The sequence below is a fragment of the Hyla sarda genome, chromosome 6, assembly GCF_029499605.1.
Source record: "Hyla sarda isolate aHylSar1 chromosome 6, aHylSar1.hap1, whole genome shotgun sequence".
In the NCBI taxonomy this organism is placed as follows: domain Eukaryota; kingdom Metazoa; phylum Chordata; class Amphibia; order Anura; family Hylidae; genus Hyla; species Hyla sarda.
In genome coordinates, this window is record NC_079194.1 from 281311238 (window position 1) to 281335530 (window position 24293).

The 24293-nt window shown below is 41.8% G+C and overlaps 51 non-coding genes across 51 annotated transcripts; 34 read left to right on the top strand and 17 right to left on the bottom strand.

Annotated features, from left to right (window-relative positions):
- The first annotated feature begins 152 nt into the window (after positions 1-152).
- TRNAT-UGU (transfer RNA threonine (anticodon UGU)) lies at positions 153-226 on the top strand. Its single transcript has one exon. It is a non-coding gene; the product is annotated as a tRNA-Thr (tRNA).
- Positions 227-603: 377 nt separating this feature from the next.
- TRNAS-GCU (transfer RNA serine (anticodon GCU)) lies at positions 604-685 on the bottom strand. The gene has a single exon. It is a non-coding gene; the product is annotated as a tRNA-Ser (tRNA).
- Positions 686-913: 228 nt separating this feature from the next.
- TRNAT-AGU (transfer RNA threonine (anticodon AGU)) lies at positions 914-987 on the top strand. Its single transcript has one exon. It is a non-coding gene; the product is annotated as a tRNA-Thr (tRNA).
- A 626-nt stretch (positions 988-1613) lies between these two features.
- On the top strand, positions 1614-1687 carry TRNAT-UGU (transfer RNA threonine (anticodon UGU)). The gene has a single exon. It is a non-coding gene; the product is annotated as a tRNA-Thr (tRNA).
- Positions 1688-2064: 377 nt separating this feature from the next.
- TRNAS-GCU (transfer RNA serine (anticodon GCU)) lies at positions 2065-2146 on the bottom strand. Its single transcript has one exon. It is a non-coding gene; the product is annotated as a tRNA-Ser (tRNA).
- A 228-nt stretch (positions 2147-2374) lies between these two features.
- On the top strand, positions 2375-2448 carry TRNAT-AGU (transfer RNA threonine (anticodon AGU)). The gene has a single exon. It is a non-coding gene; the product is annotated as a tRNA-Thr (tRNA).
- A 601-nt stretch (positions 2449-3049) lies between these two features.
- Positions 3050-3123, top strand: TRNAT-UGU (transfer RNA threonine (anticodon UGU)). Its single transcript has one exon. It is a non-coding gene; the product is annotated as a tRNA-Thr (tRNA).
- A 377-nt stretch (positions 3124-3500) lies between these two features.
- On the bottom strand, positions 3501-3582 carry TRNAS-GCU (transfer RNA serine (anticodon GCU)). Its single transcript has one exon. It is a non-coding gene; the product is annotated as a tRNA-Ser (tRNA).
- Positions 3583-3810: 228 nt separating this feature from the next.
- Positions 3811-3884, top strand: TRNAT-AGU (transfer RNA threonine (anticodon AGU)). The gene has a single exon. It is a non-coding gene; the product is annotated as a tRNA-Thr (tRNA).
- Positions 3885-4500: 616 nt separating this feature from the next.
- TRNAT-UGU (transfer RNA threonine (anticodon UGU)) lies at positions 4501-4574 on the top strand. Its single transcript has one exon. It is a non-coding gene; the product is annotated as a tRNA-Thr (tRNA).
- A 377-nt stretch (positions 4575-4951) lies between these two features.
- TRNAS-GCU (transfer RNA serine (anticodon GCU)) lies at positions 4952-5033 on the bottom strand. The gene has a single exon. It is a non-coding gene; the product is annotated as a tRNA-Ser (tRNA).
- Positions 5034-5261: 228 nt separating this feature from the next.
- On the top strand, positions 5262-5335 carry TRNAT-AGU (transfer RNA threonine (anticodon AGU)). The gene has a single exon. It is a non-coding gene; the product is annotated as a tRNA-Thr (tRNA).
- A 616-nt stretch (positions 5336-5951) lies between these two features.
- On the top strand, positions 5952-6025 carry TRNAT-UGU (transfer RNA threonine (anticodon UGU)). Its single transcript has one exon. It is a non-coding gene; the product is annotated as a tRNA-Thr (tRNA).
- Positions 6026-6402: 377 nt separating this feature from the next.
- Positions 6403-6484, bottom strand: TRNAS-GCU (transfer RNA serine (anticodon GCU)). Its single transcript has one exon. It is a non-coding gene; the product is annotated as a tRNA-Ser (tRNA).
- A 228-nt stretch (positions 6485-6712) lies between these two features.
- On the top strand, positions 6713-6786 carry TRNAT-AGU (transfer RNA threonine (anticodon AGU)). The gene has a single exon. It is a non-coding gene; the product is annotated as a tRNA-Thr (tRNA).
- A 632-nt stretch (positions 6787-7418) lies between these two features.
- On the top strand, positions 7419-7492 carry TRNAT-UGU (transfer RNA threonine (anticodon UGU)). Its single transcript has one exon. It is a non-coding gene; the product is annotated as a tRNA-Thr (tRNA).
- A 377-nt stretch (positions 7493-7869) lies between these two features.
- TRNAS-GCU (transfer RNA serine (anticodon GCU)) lies at positions 7870-7951 on the bottom strand. The gene has a single exon. It is a non-coding gene; the product is annotated as a tRNA-Ser (tRNA).
- A 228-nt stretch (positions 7952-8179) lies between these two features.
- TRNAT-AGU (transfer RNA threonine (anticodon AGU)) lies at positions 8180-8253 on the top strand. Its single transcript has one exon. It is a non-coding gene; the product is annotated as a tRNA-Thr (tRNA).
- A 601-nt stretch (positions 8254-8854) lies between these two features.
- On the top strand, positions 8855-8928 carry TRNAT-UGU (transfer RNA threonine (anticodon UGU)). Its single transcript has one exon. It is a non-coding gene; the product is annotated as a tRNA-Thr (tRNA).
- A 377-nt stretch (positions 8929-9305) lies between these two features.
- TRNAS-GCU (transfer RNA serine (anticodon GCU)) lies at positions 9306-9387 on the bottom strand. Its single transcript has one exon. It is a non-coding gene; the product is annotated as a tRNA-Ser (tRNA).
- A 228-nt stretch (positions 9388-9615) lies between these two features.
- On the top strand, positions 9616-9689 carry TRNAT-AGU (transfer RNA threonine (anticodon AGU)). Its single transcript has one exon. It is a non-coding gene; the product is annotated as a tRNA-Thr (tRNA).
- Positions 9690-10306: 617 nt separating this feature from the next.
- TRNAT-UGU (transfer RNA threonine (anticodon UGU)) lies at positions 10307-10380 on the top strand. The gene has a single exon. It is a non-coding gene; the product is annotated as a tRNA-Thr (tRNA).
- A 377-nt stretch (positions 10381-10757) lies between these two features.
- TRNAS-GCU (transfer RNA serine (anticodon GCU)) lies at positions 10758-10839 on the bottom strand. Its single transcript has one exon. It is a non-coding gene; the product is annotated as a tRNA-Ser (tRNA).
- A 228-nt stretch (positions 10840-11067) lies between these two features.
- Positions 11068-11141, top strand: TRNAT-AGU (transfer RNA threonine (anticodon AGU)). The gene has a single exon. It is a non-coding gene; the product is annotated as a tRNA-Thr (tRNA).
- Positions 11142-11741: 600 nt separating this feature from the next.
- On the top strand, positions 11742-11815 carry TRNAT-UGU (transfer RNA threonine (anticodon UGU)). The gene has a single exon. It is a non-coding gene; the product is annotated as a tRNA-Thr (tRNA).
- A 377-nt stretch (positions 11816-12192) lies between these two features.
- TRNAS-GCU (transfer RNA serine (anticodon GCU)) lies at positions 12193-12274 on the bottom strand. The gene has a single exon. It is a non-coding gene; the product is annotated as a tRNA-Ser (tRNA).
- Positions 12275-12502: 228 nt separating this feature from the next.
- Positions 12503-12576, top strand: TRNAT-AGU (transfer RNA threonine (anticodon AGU)). The gene has a single exon. It is a non-coding gene; the product is annotated as a tRNA-Thr (tRNA).
- Positions 12577-13201: 625 nt separating this feature from the next.
- On the top strand, positions 13202-13275 carry TRNAT-UGU (transfer RNA threonine (anticodon UGU)). Its single transcript has one exon. It is a non-coding gene; the product is annotated as a tRNA-Thr (tRNA).
- Positions 13276-13652: 377 nt separating this feature from the next.
- Positions 13653-13734, bottom strand: TRNAS-GCU (transfer RNA serine (anticodon GCU)). The gene has a single exon. It is a non-coding gene; the product is annotated as a tRNA-Ser (tRNA).
- A 228-nt stretch (positions 13735-13962) lies between these two features.
- On the top strand, positions 13963-14036 carry TRNAT-AGU (transfer RNA threonine (anticodon AGU)). Its single transcript has one exon. It is a non-coding gene; the product is annotated as a tRNA-Thr (tRNA).
- Positions 14037-14637: 601 nt separating this feature from the next.
- TRNAT-UGU (transfer RNA threonine (anticodon UGU)) lies at positions 14638-14711 on the top strand. The gene has a single exon. It is a non-coding gene; the product is annotated as a tRNA-Thr (tRNA).
- Positions 14712-15088: 377 nt separating this feature from the next.
- Positions 15089-15170, bottom strand: TRNAS-GCU (transfer RNA serine (anticodon GCU)). The gene has a single exon. It is a non-coding gene; the product is annotated as a tRNA-Ser (tRNA).
- Positions 15171-15398: 228 nt separating this feature from the next.
- Positions 15399-15472, top strand: TRNAT-AGU (transfer RNA threonine (anticodon AGU)). The gene has a single exon. It is a non-coding gene; the product is annotated as a tRNA-Thr (tRNA).
- A 602-nt stretch (positions 15473-16074) lies between these two features.
- Positions 16075-16148, top strand: TRNAT-UGU (transfer RNA threonine (anticodon UGU)). The gene has a single exon. It is a non-coding gene; the product is annotated as a tRNA-Thr (tRNA).
- Positions 16149-16525: 377 nt separating this feature from the next.
- On the bottom strand, positions 16526-16607 carry TRNAS-GCU (transfer RNA serine (anticodon GCU)). Its single transcript has one exon. It is a non-coding gene; the product is annotated as a tRNA-Ser (tRNA).
- Positions 16608-16835: 228 nt separating this feature from the next.
- On the top strand, positions 16836-16909 carry TRNAT-AGU (transfer RNA threonine (anticodon AGU)). Its single transcript has one exon. It is a non-coding gene; the product is annotated as a tRNA-Thr (tRNA).
- Positions 16910-17510: 601 nt separating this feature from the next.
- On the top strand, positions 17511-17584 carry TRNAT-UGU (transfer RNA threonine (anticodon UGU)). Its single transcript has one exon. It is a non-coding gene; the product is annotated as a tRNA-Thr (tRNA).
- Positions 17585-17961: 377 nt separating this feature from the next.
- TRNAS-GCU (transfer RNA serine (anticodon GCU)) lies at positions 17962-18043 on the bottom strand. The gene has a single exon. It is a non-coding gene; the product is annotated as a tRNA-Ser (tRNA).
- Positions 18044-18271: 228 nt separating this feature from the next.
- Positions 18272-18345, top strand: TRNAT-AGU (transfer RNA threonine (anticodon AGU)). Its single transcript has one exon. It is a non-coding gene; the product is annotated as a tRNA-Thr (tRNA).
- Positions 18346-18971: 626 nt separating this feature from the next.
- On the top strand, positions 18972-19045 carry TRNAT-UGU (transfer RNA threonine (anticodon UGU)). The gene has a single exon. It is a non-coding gene; the product is annotated as a tRNA-Thr (tRNA).
- Positions 19046-19422: 377 nt separating this feature from the next.
- Positions 19423-19504, bottom strand: TRNAS-GCU (transfer RNA serine (anticodon GCU)). The gene has a single exon. It is a non-coding gene; the product is annotated as a tRNA-Ser (tRNA).
- Positions 19505-19732: 228 nt separating this feature from the next.
- TRNAT-AGU (transfer RNA threonine (anticodon AGU)) lies at positions 19733-19806 on the top strand. The gene has a single exon. It is a non-coding gene; the product is annotated as a tRNA-Thr (tRNA).
- Positions 19807-20407: 601 nt separating this feature from the next.
- On the top strand, positions 20408-20481 carry TRNAT-UGU (transfer RNA threonine (anticodon UGU)). The gene has a single exon. It is a non-coding gene; the product is annotated as a tRNA-Thr (tRNA).
- Positions 20482-20858: 377 nt separating this feature from the next.
- TRNAS-GCU (transfer RNA serine (anticodon GCU)) lies at positions 20859-20940 on the bottom strand. Its single transcript has one exon. It is a non-coding gene; the product is annotated as a tRNA-Ser (tRNA).
- Positions 20941-21168: 228 nt separating this feature from the next.
- Positions 21169-21242, top strand: TRNAT-AGU (transfer RNA threonine (anticodon AGU)). The gene has a single exon. It is a non-coding gene; the product is annotated as a tRNA-Thr (tRNA).
- A 616-nt stretch (positions 21243-21858) lies between these two features.
- Positions 21859-21932, top strand: TRNAT-UGU (transfer RNA threonine (anticodon UGU)). The gene has a single exon. It is a non-coding gene; the product is annotated as a tRNA-Thr (tRNA).
- A 377-nt stretch (positions 21933-22309) lies between these two features.
- Positions 22310-22391, bottom strand: TRNAS-GCU (transfer RNA serine (anticodon GCU)). Its single transcript has one exon. It is a non-coding gene; the product is annotated as a tRNA-Ser (tRNA).
- A 228-nt stretch (positions 22392-22619) lies between these two features.
- TRNAT-AGU (transfer RNA threonine (anticodon AGU)) lies at positions 22620-22693 on the top strand. The gene has a single exon. It is a non-coding gene; the product is annotated as a tRNA-Thr (tRNA).
- Positions 22694-23309: 616 nt separating this feature from the next.
- TRNAT-UGU (transfer RNA threonine (anticodon UGU)) lies at positions 23310-23383 on the top strand. The gene has a single exon. It is a non-coding gene; the product is annotated as a tRNA-Thr (tRNA).
- A 377-nt stretch (positions 23384-23760) lies between these two features.
- Positions 23761-23842, bottom strand: TRNAS-GCU (transfer RNA serine (anticodon GCU)). Its single transcript has one exon. It is a non-coding gene; the product is annotated as a tRNA-Ser (tRNA).
- Positions 23843-24070: 228 nt separating this feature from the next.
- On the top strand, positions 24071-24144 carry TRNAT-AGU (transfer RNA threonine (anticodon AGU)). Its single transcript has one exon. It is a non-coding gene; the product is annotated as a tRNA-Thr (tRNA).
- The last annotated feature ends 149 nt before the right edge of the window (positions 24145-24293 follow it).

Below are 24293 nucleotides of genomic sequence, written 5' to 3' on the forward strand. Positions count from 1 at the left end.
TTCATTGAAGGTCACATATTAAGCACTGGCTGAATGGACCGTAACTCAAAAAATGCAAGCTGCAACTGCTCCGTCAATATACAGCATTTTGTAGACATTTTAATCATTGCATAGCAATTCCCATTTTCTGACTTTAAGGCAAGGGTTGTCATGGCGCTGTGGCTTAGTTGGTTAAAGCGCCTGTCTTGTAAACAGGAGATCCTGAGTTCGAATCTCAGCAGTGCCTTTCTTTCTTTGCAATTTTGAGCTTTTCATACCAAGAAGTAGACGTTCAATCATATGTGACTTCAAACTTGTCTATCCCACAGTCCTAAGAATGTCCGAGCAAAGTCAAAAATATGTATGCTGGCTGAATGCCCAAAAGAAGGAAATGTCCTCATCTTCTTTATTGGATAGTATTAAGCACCATGCAAGAGAAATGGAAAAACAATGCAGGATTACTAATGCCAGGTTGATAGGTCACATGAGGCACGTTTCTGAATCAAAAATAGAAAACTGCCATGGTGGCAGCATCCACTGCATATGCTGACAATAAAGTATCTACAAGGCAAGTTGCAAAGAATCTACTAGGCAAGCTGCAAAGTGGTAAAAGGTAGAAGAAACCGACAAGGATGGGATTTGAACCCATGCATGCAGAGCACAATGGATTAGCAGTCCATCGCCTTAACCACTCGGCCACCTCGTCTACATAAGTCCCTACCTCCAGATGATAGATTCTGAGAACAGGGTCAAAAAGTTTTTTGCTGCATTTTTATTGAAGGTCACAGATCAGGCACTGGCTGAGGGGACCGTAACTCCAAGTTGGTGAAAAAATGCAAGCTGCAACCACTCCATCAATGCACAACATTTAGTAGAAATTATAATCATTGCGTAAGAAATTCCCATTTTCTGGCTTTTCTGCTGGACTTCATGTGGTGCTGTGGCTTAGTTGGGTAAAGCGCCTGTCTAGTAAACAGGAGATCCTGAGTTCAAATCTCAGCAGTGCCTTTTTTTCCCACTAAATTTTAAGCTTTTCATACCAAAAAGCAGATGTTCAATCCTATCTGACATCAATATTGACCATCCCACAGCCCTAAGACAGTCCGAGCAAAGTCAAAAATATGGATGCTGGCTAAACGTCCAAAAGAAAGAAATGTCCTCATCTTCTTTATAGGATAGCATTAAGCACCATGCAAGAGGAATTGGAAAACAAGGCAGGATTTCTAAGGCCTGGTTGATAGGTCACGTAACGCACCCTTCTGGATTGGAAATAGAAAACTCCCATGCCTGCAAAGACAATAAAAAATCTACAAAGCAAGATACCAAGTTGGAAAAGGCATGCAGAGCACAATGGATTAGCCGTCCATCGACTTAACCCCTCGGCCACCTCGTCTTTAAAAGGCAACCACTCCAGGTGAGACATTCTGACAACATGATCAACAAGTCTTTGGCTGCATTTTCATTGAAGGTCACATATTAAGCACTGGCTGAATGGACCGTAACTCAAAAAATGCAAGCTGCAACTGCTCCGTCAATATACAGCATTTTGTAGACATTTTAATCATTGCATAGCAATTCCCATTTTCTGACTTTCTGACTTTCTGACTTTCTGACTTTTTTGCATTGGTTGTCATGGCGCTGTGGCTTAGTTGGTTAAAGCGCCTGTCTTGTAAACAGGAGATCCTGAGTTCGAATCTTAGCAGTGCCTTTCTTTCTTTGCAATTTTGAGCTTTTCATACCAAGAAGTAGACGTTCAATCATATGTGACTTCAAACTTGTCTATCCCACAGTCCTAAGAATGTCCGAGCAAAGTCAAAAATATGTATGCTGGCTGAATGCCCAAAAGAAGGAAATGTCCTCATCTTCTTTATTGGATAGTATTAAGCACCATGCAAGAGAAATGGAAAAACAATGCAGGATTACTAATGCCAGGTTGATAGGTCACATGAGGCACGTTTCTGAATCAAAAATAGAAAACTGCCATGGTGGGAGCATCCACTGCATATGCTGACAATAAAGAATCTACAAGGCAAGTTGCAAAGAATCTACTAGGCAAGCTGCAAAGTGGTAAAAAGTAGAAGAAACCGACGAGGATGGGATTTGAACCCATGCATGCAGAGCACAATGGATTAGCAGTCCATCGCCTTAACCACTCGGCCACCTCGTCTACATAAGTCCCTACCTCCAGATGATAGATTCTGAGAACAGGGTCAAAAAGTTTTTTGCTGCATTTTTATTGAAGGTCACAGATCAGGCACTGGCTGAGGAGACCGTAACTCCAAGTTGGTGAAAAAATGCAAGCTGCAACCACTCCATCAATGCACAACATTTAGTAGAAATTTGAATCATTGCTTCAGAAATTCCCATTTTCTGGCTTTTCTGCTGGACTTCATGTGGTGCTGTGGCTTAGTTGGTTAAAGCGCCTGTCTAGTAAACAGGAGATCCTGAGTTCAAATCTCAGCAGTGCCTTTTTTCCCACTAAATTTTAAGCTTTTCATACCAAAAAGCAGATGTTCAATCCTATCTGACATCAATATTGACCATCCCACAGCCCTAAGACAGTCCGAGCAAAGTCAAAAATATGGATGCTGGCTAAACGTCCAAAAGAAAGAAATGTCCTCATCTTCTTTATAGGATAGCATTAAGCACCATGCAAGAGAAATTGGAAAACAAGGCAGGATTTCTAAGGCCTGGTTGATAGGTCACGTAACGCACCCTTCTGGATTGGAAATAGAAAACTCCCATGCCTGCAAAGACAATAAAAAATCTTCAAAGCAAGATACCAAGTTGGAAAAGGCATGCAGAGCACAATGGATTAGCCGTCCATCGACTTAACCCCTCGGCCACCTCGTCTTTAAAAGGCAACCACTCCAGGTGAGACATTCTGACAACAGGATCAACAAGTTTTTGGCTGCATTTTCATTGAAGGTAACATATTAAGCACTGGCTGAATGGACCGTAACTCAAAAAATGCAAGCTGCAACTGCTCCGTCAATATACAGCATTTTGTATACATTTTAATCATTGCATAGCAATTCCCATTTTCTGACTTTAAGGCAAGGGTTGTCATGGTGCTGTGGCTTAGTTGGTTAAAGCGTCTGTCTTGTAAACAGGAGATCCTGAGTTAGAATCTCAGCAGTGCCTTTCTTTCTTTGCAATTTTGAGCTTTTCATACCAAGAAGTAGACGTTCAATCATATGTGACTTCAAACTTGTCTATCCCACAGTCCTAAGAATGTCCGAGCAAAGTCAAAAATATGTATGCTGGCTGAATGCCCAAAAGAAGGAAATGTCCTCATCTTCTTTATTGGATAGTATTAAGCACCATGCAAGAGAAATGGAAAAACAATGCAGGATTACTAATGCCAGGTTGATAGGTCACATGAGGCACGTTTCTGAATCAAAAATAGAAAACTGCCATGGTGGCAGCATCCACTGCATATGCTGACAATAAAGAATCTACAAGGCAAGTTGCAAAGAATCTACTAGGCAATCTGCAAAGTGGTAAAAGGTAGAAGGAACCGACAAGGATGGGATTTGAACCCAAGCATGCAGAGCACAATGGATTAGCAGTCCATCACCTTAACCACTCGGCCACCTCGTCTACATAAGTCCCTACCTCCAGGTGATAGATTCTGAGAACAGGGTCAAAAAGTTTTTTGCTGCATTTTTATTGAAGTTCACAGATCAGGCACTAGCTGAGGGGACCGTAACTCCAAGTTGGTGAAAAAATGCAAGCTGCAACCACTCCATCAATGCACAACATTTAGTAGAAATTTGAATCATTGCGTAAGAAATTCCCATTTTCTGGCTTTTCTGCTGGACTTCACTTGGCGCTGTGGCTTAGGTGGTTAAAGCGCCTGTCTAGTAAACAGGAGATTCTGAGTTCAAATCTCAGCAGTGCCTTTTTTCCCCTAAATTTTAAGCTTTTCATACCAAAAAGCAGATGTTCAATCCTATCTGACATCAATATTGTCCATCCCACAGCCCTAAGACAGTCCGAGCAAAGTCAAAAATATGGATGCTGGCTAAACGCCCAAAAGAAAGAAATGTCCTCATCTTCTTTATAGGATAGCATTAAGCACCATGCAAGAGGAATTGGAAAACAAGGCAGGATTTCTAAGGCCTGGTTGATAGGTCACGTAACGCACCCTTCTGGATTGGAAATAGAAAACTCCCATGCCTGCAAAGACAATAAAAAATCTACAAAGCAAGATACCAAGTTGGAAAAGGCATGCAGAGCACAATGGATTAGCCGTCCATCGACTTAACCCCTCGGCCACCTCGTCTTTAAAAGGCAACCACTCCAGGTGAGACATTCTGACAACATGATCAACAAGTCTTTGGCTGCATTTTCATTGAAGGTCACATATTAAGCACTGGCTGAATGGACCGTAACTCAAAAAATGCAAGCTGCAACTGCTCTGTCAATATACAGCATTTTGTAGACATTTTAATCATTGCATAGCAATTCCCATTTTCTGACTTTCTGACTTTTTGGCTTTTTGGCATTGGTTGTCATGGCGCTGTGGCTTAGTTGGTTAAAGCGCCTGTCTTGTAAACAGGAGATCCTGAGTTCGAATCTCAGCAGTGCCTTTCTTTCTTTGAAATTTTGAGCTTTTCATACCAAGAAGTAGACGTTCAATCATATGTGACTTCAAACTTGTCTATCCCACAGTCCTAAGAATGTCCGAGCAAAGTCAAAAATATGTATGCTGGCTGAATGCCCAAAAGAAGGAAATGTCCTCATCTTCTTTATTGGATAGTATTAAGCACCATGCAAGAGAAATGGAAAAACAATGCAGGATTACTAATGCCAGGTTGATAGGTCACATGAGGCACGTTTCTGAATCAAAAATAGATAACTGCCATGGTGGGAGCATCCACTGCATATGCTGACAATAAAGAATCTACAAGGCAAGTTGCAAAGTATCTACTAGGCAAGCTGCAAAGTGGTAAAAAGTAGAAGAAACCGACGAGGATGGGATTTGAACCCATGCATGCAGAGCACAATGGATTAGCAGTCCATCGCCTTAACCACTCGGCCACCTCGTCTACATAAGTCCCTACCTCCAGGTGATAGATTCTGAGAACAGGGTCAAAAAGTTTTTTGCTGCATTTTTATTGAAGGTCACAGATCAGGCACTGGCTGAGGGGACCGTAACTCCAAGTTGGTGAAAAAATGCAAGCTGCAACCACTCCATCAATGCACAACATTTAGTAGAAATTTGAATCATTGCGTAAGAAATTCCCATTTTCTGGCTTTTCTGCTGGACTTCACTTGGCGCTGTGGCTTAGGTGGTTAAAGCGCCTGTCTAGTAAACAGGAGATTCTGAGTTCAAATCTCAGCAGTGCCTTTTTTCCCCTAAATTTTAAGCTTTTCATACCAAAAAGCAGATGTTCAATCCTATCTGACATCAATATTGTCCATCCCACAGCCCTAAGACAGTCCGAGCAAAGTCAAAAATATGGATGCTGGCTAAACGCCCAAAAGAAAGAAATGTCCTCATCTTCTTTATAGGATAGCATTAAGCACCATGCAAGAAGAATTGGAAAACAAGGCAGGATTTCTAAGGCCTGGTTGATAGGTCACGTAACGCACCCTTCTGGATTGGAAATAGAAAACTCCCATGCCTGCAAAGACAATAAAAAATCTACAAAGCAAGATACCAAGTTGGAAAAGGCATGCAGAGCACAATGGATTAGCCGTCCATCGACTTAACCCCTCGGCCACCTCGTCTTTAAAAGGCAACCACTCCAGGTGAGACATTCTGACAACATGATCAACAAGTCTTTGGCTGCATTTTCATTGAAGGTCACATATTGAGCACTGGCTGAATGGACCGTAACTCAAAAAATGCAAGCTGCAACTGCTCCGTCAATATACAGCATTTTGTAGACATTTTAATCATTGCATAGCAATTCCCATTTTCTGACTTTCTGACTTTCTGACTTTTTGGCATTGGTTGTCATGGCGCTGTGGCTTAGTTGGTTAAAGCACCTGTCTTGTAAACAGGAGATCCTGAGTTCGAATCTCAGCAGTGCCTTTCTTTCTTTGCAATTTTGAGCTTTTCATACCAAGAAGTAGACGTTCAATCATATGTGACTTCAAACTTGTCTATCCCACAGTCCTAAGAATGTCCGAGCAAAGTCAAAAATATGTATGCTGGCTGAATGCCCAAAAGAAGGAAATGTCCTCATCTTCTTTATTGGATAGTATTAAGCACCATGCAAGAGAAATGGAAAAACAATGCAGGATTACTAATGCCAGGTTGATAGGTCACATGAGGCACGTTTCTGAATCAAAAATAGAAAACTGCCATGGTGGCAGCATCCACTGCATATGCTGACAATAAAGAATCTACAAGGCAAGTTGCAAAGAATCTACTAGGCAATCTGCAAAGTGGTAAAAGGTAGAAGGAACCGACAAGGATGGGATTTGAACCCATGCATGCAGAGCACAATGGATTAGCAGTCCATCACCTTAACCACTCGGCCACCTCGTCTACATAAGTCCCTACCTCCAGGTGATAGATTCTGAGAACAGGGTCAAAAAGTTTTTTGCTGCATTTTTATTGAAGGTCACAGATCAGGCACTAGCTGAGGGGACCGTAACTCCAAGTTGGTGAAAAAATGCAAGCTGCAACCACTCCATCAATGCACAACATTTAGTAGAAATTTGAATCATTGCGTAAGAAATTCCCATTTTCTGGCTTTTCTGCTGGACTTCACTTGGCGCTGTGGCTTAGGTGGTTAAAGCGCCTGTCTAGTAAACAGGAGATTCTGAGTTCAAATCTCAGCAGTGCCTTTTTTCCCCTAAATTTTAAGCTTTTCATACCAAAAAGCAGATGTTCAATCCTATCTGACATCAATATTGTCCATTCCACAGCCCTAAGACAGTCCGAGCAAAGTCAAAAATATGGATGCTGGCTAAACGCCCAAAAGAAAGAAATGTCCTCATCTTCTTTATAGGATAGCATTAAGCACCATGCAAGAGGAATTGGAAAACAAGGCAGGATTTCTAAGGCCTGGTTGATAGGTCACGTAACGCACCCTTCTGGATTGGAAATAGAAAACTCCCATGCCTGCAAAGACAATAAAAAATCTACAAAGCAAGATACCAAGTTGGAAAAGGCATGCAGAGCACAATGGATTAGCCGTCCATCGACTTAACCCCTCGGCCACCTCGTCTTTAAAAGGCAACCACTCCAGGTGAGACATTCTGACAACATGATCAACAAGTCTTTGGCTGCATTTTCATTGAAGGTCACATATTAAGCACTGGCTGAATGGACCGTAACTCAAAAAATGCAAGCTGCAACTGCTCCGTCAATATACAGCATTTTGTAGACATTTTAATCATTGCATAGCAATTCCCATTTTCTGACCTTCTGACTTTCTGACTTTCTGACTTTCTGAATTTTTTGCATTGGTTGTCATGGCGCTGTGGCTTAGTTGGTTAAAGCGCCTGTCTTGTAAACAGGAGATCCTGAGTTCGAATCTTAGCAGTGCCTTTCTTTCTTTGCAATTTTGAGCTTTTCATACCAAGAAGTAGACGTTCAATCATATGTGACTTCAAACTTGTCTATCCCACAGTCCTAAGAATGTCCGAGCAAAGTCAAAAATATGTATGCTGGCTGAATGCCCAAAAGAAGGAAATGTCCTCATCTTCTTTATTGGATAGTATTAAGCACCATGCAAGAGAAATGGAAAAACAATGCAGGATTACTAATGCCAGGTTGATAGGTCACATGAGGCACGTTTCTGAATCAAAAATAGAAAACTGCCATGGTGGGAGCATCCACTGCATATGCTGACAATAAAGAATCTACAAGGCAAGTTGCAAAGTATCTACTAGGCAAGCTGCAAAGTGGTAAAAAGTAGAAGAAACCGACGAGGATGGGATTTGAACCCATGCATGCAGAGCACAATGGATTAGCAGTCCATCGCCTTAACCACTCGGCCACCTCGTCTACATAAGTCCCTACCTCCAGGTGATAGATTCTGAGAACAGGGTCAAAAAGTTTTTTGCTGCATTTTTATTGAAGGTCACAGATCAGGCACTGGCTGAGGGGACCGTAACTCCAAGTTGGTGAAAAAATGCAAGCTGCAACCACTCCATCAATGCACAACATTTAGTAGAAATTTGAATAATTGCGTAAGAAATTCCCATTTTCTGGCTTTTCTGCTGGACTTCATGTGGTGCTGTGGCTTAGTTGGTTAAAGCGCCTGTCTAGTAAACAGGAGATCCTGAGTTCAAATCTCAGCAGTGCCTTTTTTCCCCCTAAATTTTAAGCTTTTCATACCAAAAAGCAGATGTTCAATCCTATCTGACATCAATATTGACCATCCCACAGCCCTAAGACAGTCCGAGCAAAGTCAAAAATATGGATGCTGGCTAAACGTCCAAAAGAAAGAAATGTCCTCATCTTCTTTATAGGATAGCATTAAGCACCATGCAAGAGGAATTGGAAAACAAGGCAGGATTTCTAAGGCCTGGTTGATAGGTCACGTAACGCACACTTCTGGATTGGAAATAGAAAACTCCCATGCCTGCAAAGACAATAAAAAATCTACAAAGCAAGATACCAAGTTGGAAAAGGCATGCAGAGCACAATGGATTAGCCGTCCATCGACTTAACCCCTCGGCCACCTCGTCTTTAAAAGGCAACCACTCCAGGTGAGACATTCTGACAACATGATCAACAAGTCTTTGGCTGCATTTTCATTGAAGGTCACATATTAAGCACTGGCTGAATGGACCGTAACTCAAAAAATGCAAGCTTCAACTGCTCCGTCAATATACAGCATTTTGTAGACATTTTAATCATTGCATAGCAATTCCCATTTTCTGACTTTAAGGCAAGGGTTGTCATGGCGCTGTGGCTTAGTTGGTTAAAGCGCCTGTCTTGTAAACAGGAGATCCTGAGTTCGAATCTCAGCAGTGCCTTTCTTTCTTTGCAATTTTGAGCTTTTCATACCAAGAAGTAGACGTTCAATCATATGTGACTTCAAACTTGTCTATCCCACAGTCCTAAGAATGTCCGAGCAAAGTCAAAAATATGTATGCTGGCTGAATGCCCAAAAGAAGGAAATGTCCTCATCTTCTTTATTGGATAGTATTAAGCACCATGCAAGAGAAATGGAAAAACAATGCAGGATTACTAATGCCAGGTTGATAGGTCACATGAGGCACGTTTCTGAATCAAAAATAGAAAACTGCCATGGTGGCAGCATCCACTGCATATGCTGACAATAAAGTATCTACAAGGCAAGTTGCAAAGAATCTACTAGGCAAGCTGCAAAGTGGTAAAAGGTAGAAGAAACCGACAAGGATGGGATTTGAACCCATGCATGCAGAGCACAATGGATTAGCAGTCCATCGCCTTAACCACTCGGCCACCTCGTCTACATAAGTCCCTACCTCCAGATGATAGATTCTGAGAACAGGGTCAAAAAGTTTTTTGCTGCATTTTTATTGAAGGTCACAGATCAGGCACTGGCTGAGGGGACCGTAACTCCAAGTTGATGAAAAAATGCAAGCTGCAACCACTCCATCAATGCACAACATTTAGTAGAAATTTGAATCATTGCGTAAGAAATTCCCATTTTCTGGCTTTTCTGCTGGACTTCATGTGGTGCTGTGGCTTAGTTGGGTAAAGCGCCTGTCTAGTAAACAGGAGATCCTGAGTTCAAATCTCAGCAGTGCCTTTTTTCCCACTAAATTTTAAGCTTTTCATACCAAAAAGCAGATGTTCAATCCTATCTGACATCAATATTGACCATCCCACAGCCCTAAGACAGTCCGAGCAAAGTCAAAAATATGGATGCTGGCTAAACGCCCAAAAGAAAGAAATGTCCTCATCTTCTTTATAGGATAGCATTAAGCACCATGCAAGAGGAATTGGAAAACAAGGCAGGATTTCTAAGGCCTGGTTGATAGGTCACGTAACGCACCCTTCTGGATTGGAAATAGAAAACTCCCATGCCTGCAAAGACAATAAAAAATCTACAAAGCAAGATACCAAGTTGGAAAAGGCATGCAGAGCACAATGGATTAGCCGTCCATCGACTTAACCCCTCGGCCACCTCGTCTTTAAAAGGCAACCACTCCAGGTGAGACATTCTGACAACATGATCAACAAGTCTTTGGCTGCATTTTCATTGAAGGTCACATATTAAGCACTGGCTGAATGGACCGTAACTCAAAAAATGCAAGCTGCAACTGCTCTGTCAATATACAGCATTTTGTAGACATTTTAATCATTGCATAGCAATTCCCATTTTCTGACTTTCTGACTTTTTGGCTTTTTGGCATTGGTTGTCATGGCGCTGTGGCTTAGTTGGTTAAAGCGCCTGTCTTGTAAACAGGAGATCCTGAGTTCAAATCTCAGCAGTGCCTTTCTTTCTTTGCAATTTTGAGCTTTTCATACCAAGAAGTAGACGTTCAATCATATGTGACTTCAAACTTGTCTATCCCACAGTCCTAAGAATGTCCGAGCAAAGTCAAAAATATGTATGCTGGCTGAATGCCCAAAAGAAGGAAATGTCCTCATCTTCTTTATTGGATAGTATTAAGCACCATGCAAGAGAAATGGAAAAACAATGCAGGATTACTAATGCCAGGTTGATAGGTCACATGAGGCACGTTTCTGAATCAAAAATAGAAAACTGCCATGGTGGGAGCATCCACTGCATATGCTGACAATAAAGAATCTACAAGGCAAGTTGCAAAGAATCTACTAGGCAAGCTGCAAAGTGGTAAAAAGTAGAAGAAACCGACGAGGATGGGATTTGAACCCATGCATGCAGAGCACAATGGATTAGCAGTCCATCGCCTTAACCACTCGGCCACCTCGTCTACATAAGTCCCTACCTCCAGGTGATAGATTCTGAGAACAGGGTCAAAAAGTTTTTTGCTGCATTTTTATTGAAGGTCACAGATCAGGCACTGGCTGAGGGGACCGTAACTCCAAGTTGGTGAAAAAATGCAAGCTGCAACCACTCCATCAATGCACAACATTTAGTAGACATTTGAATAATTGCGTAAGAAATTCCCATTTTCTGGCTTTTCTGCTGGACTTCATGTGGTGCTGTGGCTTAGTTGGTTAAAGTGCCTGTCTAGTAAACAGGAGATCCTGAGTTCAAATCTCAGCAGTGCCTTTTTCCCCCTAAATTTTAAGCTTTTCATACCAAAAAGCAGATGTTCAATCCTATCTGACATCAATATTGACCATCCCACAGCCCTAAGACAGTCCGAGCAAAGTCAAAAATATGGATGCTGGCTAAACGTCCAAAAGAAAGAAATGTCCTCATCTTCTTTATAGGATAGCATTAAGCACCATGCAAGAGGAATTGGAAAACAAGGCAGGATTTCTAAGGCCTGGTTGATAGGTCACGTAACGCACCCTTCTGGATTGGAAATAGAAAACTCCCATGCCTGCAAAGACAATAAAAAATCTACAAAGCAAGATACCAAGTTGGAAAAGGCATGCAGAGCACAATGGATTAGCCGTCCATCGACTTAACCCCTCGGCCACCTCGTCTTTAAAAGGCAACCACTCCAGGTGAGACATTCTGACAACATGATCAATAAGTCTTTGGCTGCATTTTCATTGAAGGTCACATATTAAGCACTGGCTGAATGGACCGTAACTCAAAAAATGCAAGCTTCAACTGCTCCGTCAATATACAGCATTTTGTAGACATTTTAATCATTGCATAGCAATTCCCATTTTCTGACTTTAAGGCAAGGGTTGTCATGGCGCTGTGGCTTAGTTGGTTAAAGCGCCTGTCTTGTAAACAGGAGATCCTGAGTTCGAATCTCAGCAGTGCCTTTCTTTCTTTGCAATTTTGAGCTTTTCATACCAAGAAGTAGACGTTCAATCATATGTGACTTCAAACTTGTCTATCCCACAGTCCTAAGAATGTCCGAGCAAAGTCAAAAATATGTATGCTGGCTGAATGCCCAAAAGAAGGAAATGTCCTCATCTTCTTTATTGGATTGTATTAAGCACCATGCAAGAGAAATGGAAAAACAATGCAGGATTACTAATGCCAGGTTGATAGGTCACATGAGGCACGTTTCTGAATCAAAAATAGAAAACTGCCATGGTGGCAGCATCCACTGCATATGCTGACAATAAAGAATCTACAAGGCAAGTTGCAAAGAATCTACTAGGCAATCTGCAAAGTGGTAAAAGGTAGAAGGAACCGACAAGGATGGGATTTGAACCCATGCATGCAGAGCACAATGGATTAGCAGTCCATCACCTTAACCACTCGGCCACCTCGTCTACATAAGTCCCTACCTCCAGGTGATAGATTCTGAGAACAGGGTCAAAAAGTTTTTTGCTGCATTTTTATTGAAGGTCACAGATCAGGCACTAGCTGAGGGGACCGTAACTCCAAGTTGGTGAAAAAATGCAAGCTGCAACCACTCCATCAATGCACAACATTTAGTAGAAATTTGAATCATTGCGTAAGAAATTCCCATTTTCTGGCTTTTCTGCTGGACTTCACTTGGCGCTGTGGCTTAGGTGGTTAAAGCGCCTGTCTAGTAAACAGGAGATTCTGAGTTCAAATCTCAGCAGTGCCTTTTTTTCCCCTAAATTTTAAGCTTTTCATACCAAAAAGCAGATGTCCAATCCTATCTGACATCAATATTGTCCATTCCACAGCCCTAAGACAGTCCGAGCAAAGTCAAAAATATGGATGCTGGCTAAACGCCCAAAAGAAAGAAATGTCCTCATCTTCTTTATAGGATAGCAATAAGCACCATGCAAGAGGAATTGGAAAACAAGGCAGGATTTCTAAGGCCTGGTAGATAGGTCACGTAACGCACCCTTCTGGATTGGAAATAGAAAACTCCCATGCCTGCAAAGACAATAAAAAATCTACAAAGCAAGATACCAAGTTGGAAAAGGCATGCAGAGCACAATGGATTAGCCGTCCATCGACTTAACCCCTCGGCCACCTCGTCTTTAAAAGGCAACCACTCCAGGTGAGACATTCTGACAACATGATCAACAAGTCTTTGGCTGCATTTTCATTGAAGGTCACATATTAAGCACTGGCTGAATGAACCGTAACTCAAAAAATGCAAGCTGCAACTGCTCCGTCAATATACAGCATTTTGTAGACATTTTAATCATTGCATAGCAATTCCCATTTTCTGACCTTCTGACTTTCTGACTTTCTGACTTTTTTGCATTGGTTGTCATGGCGCTGTGGCTTAGTTGGTTAAAGCGCCTGTCTTGTAAACAGGAGATCCTGAGTTCGAATCTTAGCAGTGCCTTTCTTTCTTTGCAATTTTGAGCTTTTCATACCAAGAAGTAGACGTTCAATCATATGTGACTTCAAACTTGTCTATCCCACAGTCCTAAGAATGTCCGAGCAAAGTCAAAAATATGTATGCTGGCTGAATGCCCAAAAGAAGGAAATGTCCTCATCTTCTTTATTGGATAGTATTAAGCACCATGCAAGAGAAATGGAAAAACAATGCAGGATTACTAATGCCAGGTTGATAGGTCACATGAGGCACGTTTCTGAATCAAAAATAGAAAACTGCCATGGTGGGAGCATCCACTGCATATGCTGACAATAAAGAATCTACAAGGCAAGTTGCAAAGAATCTACTAGGCAAGCTGCAAAGTGGTAAAAAGTAGAAGAAACCGACGAGGATGGGATTTGAACCCATGCATGCAGAGCACAATGGATTAGCAGTCCATCGCCTTAACCACTCGGCCACCTCGTCTACATAAGTCCCTACCTCCAGGTGATAGATTCTGAGAACAGGGTCAAAAAGTTTTTTGCTGCATTTTTATTGAAGGTCACAGATCAGGCACTGGCTGAGGGGACCGTAACTCCAAGTTGGTGAAAAAATGCAAGCTGCAACCACTCCATCAATGCACAACATTTAGTAGACATTTGAATAATTGCGTAAGAAATTCCCATTTTCTGGCTTTTCTGCTGGACTTCATGTGGTGCTGTGGCTTAGTTGGTTAAAGTGCCTGTCTAGTAAACAGGAGATCCTGAGTTCAAATCTCAGCAGTGCCTTTTTTCCCCCTAAATTTTAAGCTTTTCATACCAAAAAGCAGATGTTCAATCCTATCTGACATCAATATTGACCATCCCACAGCCCTAAGACAGTCCGAGCAAAGTCAAAAATATGGATGCTGGCTAAACGTCCAAAAGAAAGAAATGTCCTCATCTTCTTTATAGGATAGCATTAAGCACCATGCAAGAGGAATTGGAAAACAAGGCAGGATTTCTAAGGCCTGGTTGATAGGTCACGTAACGCACCCTTCTGGATTGGAAATAGAAAACTCCCATGCCTGCAAAGACAATAAAAAATCTACAAAGCAAGATACCAAGTTGGAAAAGGCATGCAGAGCACAATGGATTAGCCGTCCATCGACTTAACCCCTCGGCCACCTCGTCTTTAAAAGGCAACCACTCCAGGTGAGACATTCTGACAACATGATCAATAAGTCTTTGGCTGCATTTTCATTGAAGGTCACATATTAAGCACTGGCTGAATGGACCGTAACTCAAAAAATGCAAGCTTCAACTGCTCCGTCAATATACAGCATTTTGTAGACATTTTAATCATTGCATAGCAATTCCCATTTTCTGACTTTAAGGCAAGGGTTGTCATGGCGCTGTGGCTTAGTTGGTTAAAGCGCCTGTCTTGTAAACAGGAGATCCTGAGTTCGAATCTCAGCAGTGCCTTTCTTTCTTTGCAATTTTGAGCTTTTCATACCAAGAAGTAGACGTTCAATCATATGTGACTTCAAACTTGTCTATCCCACAGTCCTAAGAATGTCCGAGCAAAGTCAAAAATATGTATGCTGGCTGAATGCCCAAAAGAAGGAAATGTCCTCATCTTCTTTATTGGATAGTATTAAGCACCATGCAAGAGAAATGGAAAAACAATGCAGGATTACTAATGCCAGGTTGATAGGTCACATGAGGCACGTTTCTGAATCAAAAATAGAAAACTGCCATGGTGGCAGCATCCACTGCATATGCTGACAATAAAGTATCTACAAGGCAAGTTGCAAAGAATCTACTAGGCAAGCTGCAAAGTGGTAAAAGGTAGAAGAAACCGACAAGGATGGGATTTGAACCCATGCATGCAGAGCACAATGGATTAGCAGTCCATCGCCTTAACCACTCGGCCACCTCGTCTACATAAGTCCCTACCTCCAGATGATAGATTCTGAGAACAGGGTCAAAAAGTTTTTTGCTGCATTTTTATTGAAGGTCACAGATCAGGCACTGGCTGAGGGGACCGTAACTCCAAGTTGGTGAAAAAATGCAAGCTGCAACCACTCCATCAATGCACAACATTTAGTAGAAATTATAATCATTGCGTAAGAAATTCCCATTTTCTGGCTTTTCTGCTGGACTTCATGTGGTGCTGTGGCTTAGTTGGGTAAAGCGCCTGTCTAGTAAACAGGAGATCCTGAGTTCAAATCTCAGCAGTGCCTTTTTTTCCCACTAAATTTTAAGCTTTTCATACCAAAAAGCAGATGTTCAATCCTATCTGACATCAATATTGACCATCCCACAGCCCTAAGACAGTCCGAGCAAAGTCAAAAATATGGATGCTGGCTAAACGTCCAAAAGAAAGAAATGTCCTCATCTTCTTTATAGGATAGCATTAAGCACCATGCAAGAGGAATTGGAAAACAAGGCAGGATTTCTAAGGCCTGGTTGATAGGTCACGTAACGCACCCTTCTGGATTGGAAATAGAAAACTCCCATGCCTGCAAAGACAATAAAAAATCTACAAAGCAAGATACCAAGTTGGAAAAGGCATGCAGAGCACAATGGATTAGCCGTCCATCGACTTAACCCCTCGGCCACCTCGTCTTTAAAAGGCAACCACTCCAGGTGAGACATTCTGACAACATGATCAACAAGTCTTTGGCTGCATTTTCATTGAAGGTCACATATTAAGCACTGGCTGAATGGACCGTAACTCAAAAAATGCAAGCTGCAACTGCTCCGTCAATATACAGCATTTTGTAGACATTTTAATCATTGCATAGCAATTCCCATTTTCTGACTTTAAGGCAAGGGTTGTCATGGCGCTGTGGCTTAGTTGGTTAAAGCGCCTGTCTTGTAAACAGGAGATCCTGAGTTCGAATCTCAGCAGTGCCTTTCTTTCTTTGCAATTTTGAGCTTTTCATACCAAGAAGTAGACGTTCAATCATATGTGACTTCAAACTTGTCTATCCCACAGTCCTAAGAATGTCCGAGCAAAGTCAAAAATATGTATGCTGGCTGAATGCCCAAAAGAAGGAAATGTCCTCATCTTCTTTATTGGATAGTATTAAGCACCATGCAAGAGAAATGGAAAAACAATGCAGGATTACTAATGCCAGGTTGATAGGTCACATGAGGCACGTTTCTGAATCAAAAATAGAAAACTGCCATGGTGGCAGCATCCACTGCATATGCTGACAATAAAGTATCTACAAGGCAAGTTGCAAAGAATCTACTAGGCAAGCTGCAAAGTGGTAAAAGGTAGAAGGAACCGACAAGGATGGGATTTGAACCCATGCATGCAGAGCACAATGGATTAGCAGTCCATCACCTTAACCACTCGGCCACCTCGTCTACATAAGTCCCTACCTCCAGGTGATAGATTCTGAGAACAGGGTCAAAAAGTTTTTTGCTGCATTTTTATTGAAGGTCACAGATCAGGCACTAGCTGAGGGGACCGTAACTCCAAGTTGGTGAAAAAATGCAAGCTGCAACCACTCCATCAATGCACAACATTTAGTAGAAATTTGAATCATTGCGTAAGAAATTCCCATTTTCTGGCTTTTCTGCTGGACTTCACTTGGCGCTGTGGCTTAGGTGGTTAAAGCGCCTGTCTAGTAAACAGGAGATTCTGAGTTCAAATCTCAGCAGTGCCTTTTTTTCCCCTAAATTTTAAGCTTTTCATACCAAAAAGCAGATGTCCAATCCTATCTGACATCAATATTGTCCATTCCACAGCCCTAAGACAGTCCGAGCAAAGTCAAAAATATGGATGCTGGCTAAACGCCCAAAAGAAAGAAATGTCCTCATCTTCTTTATAGGATAGCAATAAGCACCATGCAAGAGGAATTGGAAAACAAGGCAGGATTTCTAAGGCCTGGTAGATAGGTCACGTAACGCACCCTTCTGGATTGGAAATAGAAAACTCCCATGCCTGCAAAGACAATAAAAAATCTACAAAGCAAGATACCAAGTTGGAAAAGGCATGCAGAGCACAATGGATTAGCCGTCCATCGACTTAACCCCTCGGCCACCTCGTCTTTAAAAGGCAACCACTCCAGGTGAGACATTCTGACAACATGATCAACAAGTCTTTGGCTGCATTTTCATTGAAGGTCACATATTAAGCACTGGCTGAATGGACCGTAACTCAAAAAATGCAAGCTGCAACTGCTCCGTCAATATACAGCATTTTGTAGACATTTTAATCATTGCATAGCAATTCCCATTTTCTGACTTTAAGGCAAGGGTTGTCATGGCGCTGTGGCTTAGTTGGTTAAAGCGCCTGTCTTGTAAACAGGAGATCCTGAGTTCGAATCTCAGCAGTGCCTTTCTTTCTTTGCAATTTTGAGCTTTTCATACCAAGAAGTAGACGTTCAATCATATGTGACTTCAAACTTGTCTATCCCACAGTCCTAAGAATGTCCGAGCAAAGTCAAAAATATGTATGCTGGCTGAATGCCCAAAAGAAGGAAATGTCCTCATCTTCTTTATTGGATAGTATTAAGCACCATGCAAGAGAAATGGAAAAACAATGCAGGATTACTAATGCCAGGTTGATAGGTCACATGAGGCACGTTTCTGAATCAAAAATAGAAAACTGCCATGGTGGCAGCATCCACTGCATATGCTGACAATAAAGTATCTACAAGGCAAGTTGCAAAGAATCTACTAGGCAAGCTGCAAAGTGGTAAAAGGTAGAAGAAACCGACAAGGATGGGATTTGAACCCATGCATGCAGAGCACAATGGATTAGCAGTCCATCGCCTTAACCACTCGGCCACCTCGTCTACATAAGTCCCTACCTCCAGATGATAGATTCTGAGAACAGGGTCAAAAAGTTTTTTGCTGCATTTTTATTGAAGGTCACAGATCAGGCACTGGCTGAGGGGACCGTAACTCCAAGTTGGTGAAAAAATGCAAGCTGCAACCACTCCATCAATGCACAACATTTAGTAGAAATTATAATCATTGCGTAAGAAATTCCCATTTTCTGGCTTTTCTGCTGGACTTCATGTGGTGCTGTGGCTTAGTTGGGTAAAGCGCCTGTCTAGTAAACAGGAGATCCTGAGTTCAAATCTCAGCAGTGCCTTTTTTTCCCACTAAATTTTAAGCTTTTCATACCAAAAAGCAGATGTTCAATCCTATCTGACATCAATATTGACCATCCCACAGCCCTAAGACAGTCCGAGCAAAGTCAAAAATATGGATGCTGGCTAAACGTCCAAAAGAAAGAAATGTCCTCATCTTCTTTATAGGATAGCATTAAGCACCATGCAAGAGGAATTGGAAAACAAGGCAGGATTTCTAAGGCCTGGTTGATAGGTCACGTAACGCACCCTTCTGGATTGGAAATAGAAAACTCCCATGCCTGCAAAGACAATAAAAAATCTACAAAGCAAGATACCAAGTTGGAAAAGGCATGCAGAGCACAATGGATTAGCCGTCCATCGACTTAACCCCTCGGCCACCTCGTCTTTAAAAGGCAACCACTCCAGGTGAGACATTCTGACAACATGATCAACAAGTCTTTGGCTGCATTTTCATTGAAGGTCACATATTAAGCACTGGCTGAATGGACCGTAACTCAAAAAATGCAAGCTGCAACTGCTCCGTCAATATACAGCATTTTGTAGACATTTTAATCATTGCATAGCAATTCCCATTTTCTGACTTTCTGACTTTCTGACTTTCTGACTTTTTTGCATTGGTTGTCATGGCGCTGTGGCTTAGTTGGTTAAAGCGCCTGTCTTGTAAACAGGAGATCCTGAGTTCGAATCTTAGCAGTGCCTTTCTTTCTTTGCAATTTTGAGCTTTTCATACCAAGAAGTAGACGTTCAATCATATGTGACTTCAAACTTGTCTATCCCACAGTCCTAAGAATGTCCGAGCAAAGTCAAAAATATGTATGCTGGCTGAATGCCCAAAAGAAGGAAATGTCCTCATCTTCTTTATTGGATAGTATTAAGCACCATGCAAGAGAAATGGAAAAACAATGCAGGATTACTAATGCCAGGTTGATAGGTCACATGAGGCACGTTTCTGAATCAAAAATAGAAAACTGCCATGGTGGGAGCATCCACTGCATATGCTGACAATAAAGAATCTACAAGGCAAGTTGCAAAGAATCTACTAGGCAAGCTGCAAAGTGGTAAAAAGTAGAAGAAACCGACGAGGATGGGATTTGAACCCATGCATGCAGAGCACAATGGATTAGCAGTCCATCGCCTTAACCACTCGGCCACCTCGTCTACATAAGTCCCTACCTCCAGATGATAGATTCTGAGAACAGGGTCAAAAAGTTTTTTGCTGCATTTTTATTGAAGGTCACAGATCAGGCACTGGCTGAGGAGACCGTAACTCCAAGTTGGTGAAAAAATGCAAGCTGCAACCACTCCATCAATGCACAACATTTAGTAGAAATTTGAATCATTGCTTCAGAAATTCCCATTTTCTGGCTTTTCTGCTGGACTTCATGTGGTGCTGTGGCTTAGTTGGTTAAAGCGCCTGTCTAGTAAACAGGAGATCCTGAGTTCAAATCTCAGCAGTGCCTTTTTTCCCACTAAATTTTAAGCTTTTCATACCAAAAAGCAGATGTTCAATCCTATCTGACATCAATATTGACCATCCCACAGCCCTAAGACAGTCCGAGCAAAGTCAAAAATATGGATGCTGGCTAAACGTCCAAAAGAAAGAAATGTCCTCATCTTCTTTATAGGATAGCATTAAGCACCATGCAAGAGAAATTGGAAAACAAGGCAGGATTTCTAAGGCCTGGTTGATAGGTCACGTAACGCACCCTTCTGGATTGGAAATAGAAAACTCCCATGCCTGCAAAGACAATAAAAAATCTTCAAAGCAAGATACCAAGTTGGAAAAGGCATGCAGAGCACAATGGATTAGCCGTCCATCGACTTAACCCCTCGGCCACCTCGTCTTTAAAAGGCAACCACTCCAGGTGAGACATTCTGACAACAGGATCAACAAGTTTTTGGCTGCATTTTCATTGAAGGTAACATATTAAGCACTGGCTGAATGGACCGTAACTCAAAAAATGCAAGCTGCAACTGCTCCGTCAATATACAGCATTTTGTATACATTTTAATCATTGCATAGCAATTCCCATTTTCTGACTTTAAGGCAAGGGTTGTCATGGTGCTGTGGCTTAGTTGGTTAAAGCGTCTGTCTTGTAAACAGGAGATCCTGAGTTAGAATCTCAGCAGTGCCTTTCTTTCTTTGCAATTTTGAGCTTTTCATACCAAGAAGTAGACGTTCAATCATATGTGACTTCAAACTTGTCTATCCCACAGTCCTAAGAATGTCCGAGCAAAGTCAAAAATATGTATGCTGGCTGAATGCCCAAAAGAAGGAAATGTCCTCATCTTCTTTATTGGATAGTATTAAGCACCATGCAAGAGAAATGGAAAAACAATGCAGGATTACTAATGCCAGGTTGATAGGTCACATGAGGCACGTTTCTGAATCAAAAATAGAAAACTGCCATGGTGGCAGCATCCACTGCATATGCTGACAATAAAGAATCTACAAGGCAAGTTGCAAAGAATCTACTAGGCAATCTGCAAAGTGGTAAAAGGTAGAAGGAACCGACAAGGATGGGATTTGAACCCAAGCATGCAGAGCACAATGGATTAGCAGTCCATCACCTTAACCACTCGGCCACCTCGTCTACATAAGTCCCTACCTCCAGGTGATAGATTCTGAGAACAGGGTCAAAAAGTTTTTTGCTGCATTTTTATTGAAGTTCACAGATCAGGCACTAGCTGAGGGGACCGTAACTCCAAGTTGGTGAAAAAATGCAAGCTGCAACCACTCCATCAATGCACAACATTTAGTAGAAATTTGAATCATTGCGTAAGAAATTCCCATTTTCTGGCTTTTCTGCTGGACTTCACTTGGCGCTGTGGCTTAGGTGGTTAAAGCGCCTGTCTAGTAAACAGGAGATTCTGAGTTCAAATCTCAGCAGTGCCTTTTTTCCCCTAAATTTTAAGCTTTTCATACCAAAAAGCAGATGTTCAATCCTATCTGACATCAATATTGTCCATCCCACAGCCCTAAGACAGTCCGAGCAAAGTCAAAAATATGGATGCTGGCTAAACGCCCAAAAGAAAGAAATGTCCTCATCTTCTTTATAGGATAGCATTAAGCACCATGCAAGAGGAATTGGAAAACAAGGCAGGATTTCTAAGGCCTGGTTGATAGGTCACGTAACGCACCCTTCTGGATTGGAAATAGAAAACTCCCATGCCTGCAAAGACAATAAAAAATCTACAAAGCAAGATACCAAGTTGGAAAAGGCATGCAGAGCACAATGGATTAGCCGTCCATCGACTTAACCCCTCGGCCACCTCGTCTTTAAAAGGCAACCACTCCAGGTGAGACATTCTGACAACATGATCAACAAGTCTTTGGCTGCATTTTCATTGAAGGTCACATATTAAGCACTGGCTGAATGGACCGTAACTCAAAAAATGCAAGCTGCAACTGCTCTGTCAATATACAGCATTTTGTAGACATTTTAATCATTGCATAGCAATTCCCATTTTCTGACTTTCTGACTTTTTGGCTTTTTGGCATTGGTTGTCATGGCGCTGTGGCTTAGTTGGTTAAAGCGCCTGTCTTGTAAACAGGAGATCCTGAGTTCGAATCTCAGCAGTGCCTTTCTTTCTTTGAAATTTTGAGCTTTTCATACCAAGAAGTAGACGTTCAATCATATGTGACTTCAAACTTGTCTATCCCACAGTCCTAAGAATGTCCGAGCAAAGTCAAAAATATGTATGCTGGCTGAATGCCCAAAAGAAGGAAATGTCCTCATCTTCTTTATTGGATAGTATTAAGCACCATGCAAGAGAAATGGAAAAACAATGCAGGATTACTAATGCCAGGTTGATAGGTCACATGAGGCACGTTTCTGAATCAAAAATAGATAACTGCCATGGTGGGAGCATCCACTGCATATGCTGACAATAAAGAATCTACAAGGCAAGTTGCAAAGTATCTACTAGGCAAGCTGCAAAGTGGTAAAAAGTAGAAGAAACCGACGAGGATGGGATTTGAACCCATGCATGCAGAGCACAATGGATTAGCAGTCCATCGCCTTAACCACTCGGCCACCTCGTCTACATAAGTCCCTACCTCCAGGTGATAGATTCTGAGAACAGGGTCAAAAAGTTTTTTGCTGCATTTTTATTGAAGGTCACAGATCAGGCACTGGCTGAGGGGACCGTAACTCCAAGTTGGTGAAAAAATGCAAGCTGCAACCACTCCATCAATGCACAACATTTAGTAGAAATTTGAATCATTGCGTAAGAAATTCCCATTTTCTGGCTTTTCTGCTGGACTTCACTTGGCGCTGTGGCTTAGGTGGTTAAAGCGCCTGTCTAGTAAACAGGAGATTCTGAGTTCAAATCTCAGCAGTGCCTTTTTTCCCCTAAATTTTAAGCTTTTCATACCAAAAAGCAGATGTTCAATCCTATCTGACATCAATATTGTCCATCCCACAGCCCTAAGACAGTCCGAGCAAAGTCAAAAATATGGATGCTGGCTAAACGCCCAAAAGAAAGAAATGTCCTCATCTTCTTTATAGGATAGCATTAAGCACCATGCAAGAAGAATTGGAAAACAAGGCAGGATTTCTAAGGCCTGGTTGATAGGTCACGTAACGCACCCTTCTGGATTGGAAATAGAAAACTCCCATGCCTGCAAAGACAATAAAAAATCTACAAAGCAAGATACCAAGTTGGAAAAGGCATGCAGAGCACAATGGATTAGCCGTCCATCGACTTAACCCCTCGGCCACCTCGTCTTTAAAAGGCAACCACTCCAGGTGAGACATTCTGACAACATGATCAACAAGTCTTTGGCTGCATTTTCATTGAAGGTCACATATTGAGCACTGGCTGAATGGACCGTAACTCAAAAAATGCAAGCTGCAACTGCTCCGTCAATATACAGCATTTTGTAGACATTTTAATCATTGCATAGCAATTCCCATTTTCTGACTTTCTGACTTTCTGACTTTTTGGCATTGGTTGTCATGGCGCTGTGGCTTAGTTGGTTAAAGCACCTGTCTTGTAAACAGGAGATCCTGAGTTCGAATCTCAGCAGTGCCTTTCTTTCTTTGCAATTTTGAGCTTTTCATACCAAGAAGTAGACGTTCAATCATATGTGACTTCAAACTTGTCTATCCCACAGTCCTAAGAATGTCCGAGCAAAGTCAAAAATATGTATGCTGGCTGAATGCCCAAAAGAAGGAAATGTCCTCATCTTCTTTATTGGATAGTATTAAGCACCATGCAAGAGAAATGGAAAAACAATGCAGGATTACTAATGCCAGGTTGATAGGTCACATGAGGCACGTTTCTGAATCAAAAATAGAAAACTGCCATGGTGGCAGCATCCACTGCATATGCTGACAATAAAGAATCTACAAGGCAAGTTGCAAAGAATCTACTAGGCAATCTGCAAAGTGGTAAAAGGTAGAAGGAACCGACAAGGATGGGATTTGAACCCATGCATGCAGAGCACAATGGATTAGCAGTCCATCACCTTAACCACTCGGCCACCTCGTCTACATAAGTCCCTACCTCCAGGTGATAGATTCTGAGAACAGGGTCAAAAAGTTTTTTGCTGCATTTTTATTGAAGGTCACAGATCAGGCACTAGCTGAGGGGACCGTAACTCCAAGTTGGTGAAAAAATGCAAGCTGCAACCACTCCATCAATGCACAACATTTAGTAGAAATTTGAATCATTGCGTAAGAAATTCCCATTTTCTGGCTTTTCTGCTGGACTTCACTTGGCGCTGTGGCTTAGGTGGTTAAAGCGCCTGTCTAGTAAACAGGAGATTCTGAGTTCAAATCTCAGCAGTGCCTTTTTTCCCCTAAATTTTAAGCTTTTCATACCAAAAAGCAGATGTTCAATCCTATCTGACATCAATATTGTCCATTCCACAGCCCTAAGACAGTCCGAGCAAAGTCAAAAATATGGATGCTGGCTAAACGCCCAAAAGAAAGAAATGTCC